The sequence below is a fragment of the Carya illinoinensis genome, chromosome 3 (assembly GCF_018687715.1).
Source record: "Carya illinoinensis cultivar Pawnee chromosome 3, C.illinoinensisPawnee_v1, whole genome shotgun sequence".
NCBI classification, from domain to species: Eukaryota; Viridiplantae; Streptophyta; class Magnoliopsida; order Fagales; family Juglandaceae; genus Carya; species Carya illinoinensis.
Genome location: NC_056754.1, coordinates 22,506,828 through 22,513,684, shown reverse-complemented (window position 1 = coordinate 22,513,684; position 6,857 = coordinate 22,506,828). Strand labels below are relative to the sequence as shown.

The following is a 6,857-nucleotide window of genomic DNA, read 5'->3' as shown; positions in this document are numbered from 1 at the left end:
ATGTAGCACCTGCATCACCGTTCTTATGTGGCGATTAATGGTTTCTTTTGAATGTTGGAAACGATCCCCAATGAGACGTTGACCACGTGCATGGCCAATGAGAAGGCAAACCATGCATAATGATTCTTCCACTGAGATGGTTTCTATAGGATCCATAATCATAGATTACCATAAGATGTCATATACATAATGGAATGCAGTGACCTCCATTCGAAACATATCGATGCAATTCCAAGGATGTCCTTTCAAAACTTCCCGAATATATTGATCCCTCCAGAGACCTATATTGTGTTGGAACATTTGAAGCCTACCTTTAGAATTTTGGCATGTCATCCACATCATTAAAACTATGTTCATCTCCTGCAGTGTCAATTCATCTCCACTCAAAATATATATCCTCTTTTCTTCGTCTGTCACGTTGTTGTGAGACATACTTGAGGATGTCTCTTTGATGTTGTTGTTTGCTTCCATCAAATGGGTTTCCTTGGAACTACCATCATTGTCCATTCTGTATAACCTTCTTGCTTGTGCATTAAAAAAATCACATGCTAGTAAAATTATACACACTCAATGTATGCTCAATAAAATGTGATCATAGCATTAATTAGCCGCTGCATAAATGTTCATAATGTCACCGATTAATTAGCCACTACATAAATGTTAAAAAAAAATACCAACAAAGTCATTCAACGTACCAGTAGATACTTAACTCACATGTTCAACATAAATAATTAAAACAAGCATAAATAACATAAAATCTAAGGTCAGATACATGATTATCAGTCAAACTGATAAACATAAAATACCCATCCAACAGTCCACCCGTAATATCCTCATCAATGCCTACTCAGGTAAAACTCCAAGCCCACTAACCCCTGTGAAAATCAAAAATTCACACGAACAATCTCTGCACTTCTGGATCAAGTAATTGGTCGAAGGCCTTGTTAAATTGCTCAGGAGGCAAGGGAGGCTCTATTGCTTTTAGAAACTTCATACAATGCACCTGGAGATCAAACACTCCATCAGACTCCATGCTATTCGACCCTTTATTGTACTTCCTGAACATGTTCCCACAGCTCCCCTCCTTAGTAGCCTTTCGCCTGGTAGCAGCATTACGCTTAATTTCCTCAAGGCATTCGCTAAATTGCTCTTGAAGGGGCATGGGCTAGGAAGGCCCTCCCCTCTATCGTCAGTGAGATCCGCTACATAGGAGGCGGAGAAGGGTCTCCCTGATTGCATGGATACATCCATGCCAGCTGCTCCCGATGGGCCCCCTTCATGATCAGCCATCGGTTGGCCATGGTTTCAAATGTCCTCAAGCATCCACTCATCGTCATTATTTGGGGCCGGGTCCATCAATGCCCAATGCAGTGTCTTGGTGATTAAATACAATAAGAACAAGCTTAAAAAAACGGTAATCCAAATTTTTAGATGGTGACAATTAATACCATAAATGTTTTTAGAAAGAGTAATTTTGTACCTTCCATGCATTCACCTAGTGTTCGTTGCTGGCAACTAGGGCCTTCCTCTCTGGGTTCTACAGCAAACCGGTTTGCTTCATAAGATCCATAAATTCCCGTTGTCTTCTCTTAACTTGATTGGAATTGAATTTCTTTGGCCCAATCTCATATAGTCGTTCAGCAAGCCTCACATGGTGTCCTTTTGTGATATTCCCTCCCCTCAGTTTATCCATTAACATTTCTTGGTACAATATCTCAATCAAGATATCCTCCAATCCATCACTCCACAATAACAAATCAACTCGATTGGTTCATCCATATACCTCTAATATATGCTCAAATGACAAGGACAAATTTTGAAACCAAACGATATGTTTGAAATGTGAACCAAATTCCACATGCATTTGCATGATATAGCAGATATGGCAAATAACAACTCAACTTTATTGTCAAGACACATTGACATGAATATATAAGGTAAGGAATAAATAATGTCCAATTTGACGTAGAAAAATATAAGTACTGAAATATGAGGATGTCATACCTGTCGAGATGATGAAGATGATGATTAGCGTAAGTAGTAACACTACAACAGGAAATGAATTAAGTCAGCCATCCAAAAACCACCCATAGCAAGACCAAATAAGAACATATACAAGGTTATAAAAATAACACCTGCTCAGAAAAGGCGAAGACCATGGTTGGAATCTATAAACATATGTAATTTGGTAATGACTACAATTTGTTTGCATTATGTTTTTGAAGGCATCATTCTTTGGTGTAAATTCAATGGGGGGAGCTAAAGACAAAAGGGCATGACTCTAATGGACAAGTTAGAGGAGTGCAAACTAAGCAAATATTCCATAAGAAAATATTCCCAAAGTATATTTTATATTCTCATGCACTACTGTGCAGGATTACAATTGCCTTTGTTTAATTTCATTCATACCTGGAAAGCACATCAAACTATTTTTTTTTTTCTAATGCTAATGATTAGTGATAGAAGCTGAGAGCATTTTTTATTTCATAAGCAAATATTAAAAAAATTACCCTCTATAAAAGCTTAAAACAGCGGCCAGAAACCAATGAGATGAAGTGCTTCTTTTCAATAGAATTTTATACCATGTTCTTCCAATGGTTCTCGGTTCTTTGTGAGGAAAACGGGCTAGAATCTTTGATCCCAACCTTCTCTTTCATTATATGATCTATTTTCATGCTGAAGCTGGAATTTTGATTTGTTAAGCCAGCTAGGGCCTCAACTAGCGCAGGAAGTTTCTTGAAGAAAAATGATGAGGGTTGCTCCATGATATGTGAATTTTATGCTAGTATAGGTATCTTTCTATATTGCTATTTCTAAGTAGCATATATTCTAGCGGTAGTATTAGCAGTATGGTGCATAGCCAATAGAATTAATTCATGGACAAACTCTGGACCATATTCAGGCATGTGTATAAGGTTCTGGCTATGCACATGAAATGTGTATGAGGGGAGCATTTTAAGCTGTAAAAGCTTACAACAGGGGCCAGAAACCATTGAGATGAAGTGCTTATTTTCAATAGAATTTTATACCATGTTCTTCCAATGGTTCTCGGTTCTTTGAGGAAAACGGGCTAGAATCTTTGATCCCAACCTTCTGTTTCATTATATGATCTATTTTCAGGTTGAAGCTGGAATGTTGATTTGTTAAGCCAGCTTGGGTCAATTAGTGCAGGAAGTTTTCGACAAATGATTAGGGTGGCTCCATGAGATGTGAATTTGTATGCTAGTTTATGTATCTTTATATAGTGCTATTTCTAAGTAGCATATATTCTAGAGGTGGCATTAGCAGTATGGTGCATAACCAATTGAATTAATTCATGGACCATCTCTGGACCATATTCAGGAATGTGTAAAAGGTTGTGGCTATGCACATGAAAGCAAAAAGATGGCAGCACTTGTCGGGGAAATTTGTTATACATGGTTGTCAATTGGAACTCGAATTTAGCAAAAATGCAGCACTATTTATCAATGTATAAGTTGTAGTCTTTGTCAACAGCTAATTGGAGAGAGAGAGAGAGAGAGAGAGAGAGAGAGACAGAGAGAGACAGAGACAGAGACAGATAAACTTATCAGACCTTGATAATTTTACTTTGGCATTATTTCTAAAACTAGCAAAAGACCCCTTACAGACGATGGGTTGCTACATTGTTGATCTAGATTGACATTGTTTTATCAATTTGTAGATGAACTGGCAGTAGTTAAAGTTCTTCATGGCCTTGACAAAGTAATGGAAGTTGGGCCAGTTGTTTTGACGCACAAAGATCAGAGTATACTTCCAAGGTAAAGCTTTTCTGCTATGAGTTTTTGCTTTTCAGAGCTCAAGTGTCTAAAGATGACTGGACATTTTAATGTAATGGACGAGGAAGCCTTTTCCCCTTTTAAAGAAAATTTATTTCTTGTCATGCCCCCCTGTCGGGTTTGTGCAAATGCTTTGATTTGAATTTAAATTGTACAAGTAAGAACAGAGACACATTGCAAAATGCTTTTAAAGAGACTTTAGGAATTCAAAATGTTAGGAACATATTAAGAATTATAAAGGATGTCAAACCTCCAAAACAAACTTGGAGACTAGAACAGAGAAAAAGGATTTCTACTTTAGTGATGCATATACACAAGTAATAAATTCGTGCTATTGTTGTCATTATATTCTTTAGAATCCAGTAACCTTTATTGGTCAATGGACAATTTGAGAGCAGGAATATAGTGGGTTGAAGTCAAATTCAGTGCTCCTTTGCATTATAATCTTTGCTTAAGACATGAAGTTTACAAGAAGAAACCCATATAAATAAATGTGCCCATAAGTCCAGTGCATAATTTTTTTTTCTTATAAAAAAAAAAAATTCTGTTTGCAGATGAGTTTGGTTGCAAAATAAATGCATGTTATAATAACATTCTATGTTTGTAACCGTTTAATATATAGAGTCCTCCTTCCTTGTTTAATCAGTTGCTTTCAATTCCTCTCACTCCCTAAATGTCTGTATCAATTAATTGCCATCACTTGCTTTTAAGGTGGGTGAATCAAATTTATGGTTTGGGCAGTCTAAGCTTTGCTTTTCTCAATAAGAGCCCCATCTATGAGGTGGTAGTGTCTTTTCTCTTCATGTTAAGCCCATAAGTGCTATTTACAAGCTTTCTCAAGCATTAAAGCATGGTCATGCTACTATATGTTTCCTTAATCATTTTCTTCTAAACACACCTCCAACTACCAAGTGTGGTGTTTACAAGTAGCTCTAAAACTAGTGCCTGACAACAAAACCTTCACTAATCTCCTAATGGGGAAAGATGGCAACTGTGAGACCCTTAAAGAGGAAACGCAAACCTTGATTTCACTATTTTTGCCTTTATGAAAACCACTCTATCTTTGTAAGCTAAATTCGTGTTTTCTAACAAAAAATTATATTTGCAAACCGATGTAGAAGATACACCCATCACGAGCTCGACCTTTGCATTGACACATCCATGGACTCAACAATCACTATGTAGAACCAAACAATATAATTCAATTCGGAGCCAACAGACATACCACACATTATAAATCCTCAAACATTCAGAAAATAGAAATCGAACAAGGGTACAGAACATGCAACAATTCAAGAAATTTACAACATTCAAATCAATTGACATTATATAAATTTACACCGAAAAAACCTTTACATACAAAAATTCACAGCATAAAAACTACACGGACTCGAAATTGAAATTGGGAGGGCAAGTGAAATTACCTGGTAGGACCGTGTCTTAGGACCCATGGTGGTCGAGGTATGAAGGATACGGCGTTTATTGCGAGATTTGGGGATAGTGGAGCGAGGCTTGCAGAGCTTCATGGGGGTGTCTTCCGTCGTGTTGGGCACTGTGACTGTATAGGCCATTTTGCTCTATCAGAGACAACCCAGCTCAATACATGAGACTGCCGAATCGACTATTGCAAACCACACGAACCCAGTTGTGTATGCAGAGGTTACTTCTCTTGGTCTGAAGGCTGCACAACACAGGCTTCGGTTTAGGGCCAGAGATTCGGCTAGGTCAGGGTCAAGATTATGCTAGGAGTGGGCAGGTTAGGGCCAGGGATTCGCAGGGCAATGTGCAGCATAGGGTATTAAAGCATGATGATCAAAGCTCGAGTGCATTAGGATGAGCTCCACAATGGTTCTGATAGAGGTCACAGCTTCCAAATGAACACCATGCTACCTTTGATACAGCTCAGAATATTTTACTAAAAGATCCCTCTGCATGTGTCTTGGTCACTTGTAAATAGTCTTTGTTTATAGTGTCCCTTTTAGTCTTTTTAGCAAGTTTGTTATTTTATAGTGGGCAGTACAGAAGTGGTCTAGGTATAAGGCTGCACATTCCTGTTTGTGGTAAGTTGGTTATTCTTGTAGTGGACAGTACAGGCGTGGGCTAGGTAGGAGGCTGTACATTATTTTCTGTCATCTGCTTTTGGCAGAGTCATAGCACTATATATATACGTAGGAAAGCAACACTTGTCAATGGTAATTTTTAATGAGAACAAAAGTTTGTCTCAGATCTCTTACCTTTCTGAAAACTTACATAGGGCTTCCGTTCGAACAGCTTCAAGCATAGTGCATTCAAACGACTCCCACACAAACAATGTTAATACTTCCCTACAGAGATGCTATTCGGCTTTCAGATGAGTGTGGGTCTACTGGATTTGGGCATGAAGGAATGAAGGGTTTGGGCAAAAATGTATTTTACATACAGCACGAAGGGAAGGGGAATTTACGAAAACAAGGAGGTGTTTGAAAGAGGAAGAGGAAAGTAATGTCCGGAGGTAGTAACGTTCAGGGGAGGGGACAACACATACTGTAGTGTCTAGGACTGGTCATGTCGGTGAACAATATTCAAAATTTTTGAAACAAGGGCACCATATCTCAATTGGGTTTTGCGTGAATAGCCGTTTGTATATATTATCGAATGAATGAATGAATGAAACTGTTTTTAAGTTCTCTTTCTGATCTCAGGCCCAAACAAGCCTAAGACTCTACAACCCCAATGAAAGGAAGTTGCGTCTTATAAAGTTATGCATATAGCCATTGGGTCAAATGATAGTGGAATTTGGAAGTTAAAAAATAAAGTTATATTAAGATTCACATCAAACTGTTAAAAAAAATAAGTGTATTGGGATTGACAAAAAAAAAAAAAAAAGGGAACAAATTTGGTATAATTTTCAATATTTTGGTGGCTTGAATATAGTGTTTATAATTATTAGATAGCCTTAGAAATTTTCCCGTCTATGAAATTGTCTTAAAAATAAATTGAGTTAATTTAGTATGAAAAATTAAACTTTTATTGCACCATGCAATATGGGTAACACGAAAAAGCTATCCAACTCCATGGAAA

At 37.5% G+C, this 6,857-nt stretch overlaps 1 long non-coding RNA gene across 1 annotated transcript; it reads right to left on the bottom strand.

The window, feature by feature from the left end:
- Nucleotides 1–573: 573 nt before the first annotated feature.
- LOC122303827 lies at nt 574–5,716 on the bottom strand. Its single transcript, XR_006240833.1, has 3 exons — nt 5,222–5,716; nt 1,481–2,046; nt 574–1,374 (listed from the first exon to the last, which is right to left on the bottom strand). It is a non-coding gene; the product is annotated as an uncharacterized LOC122303827 (long non-coding RNA).
- Between the last annotated feature and the right edge of the window lie 1,141 nt (nt 5,717–6,857).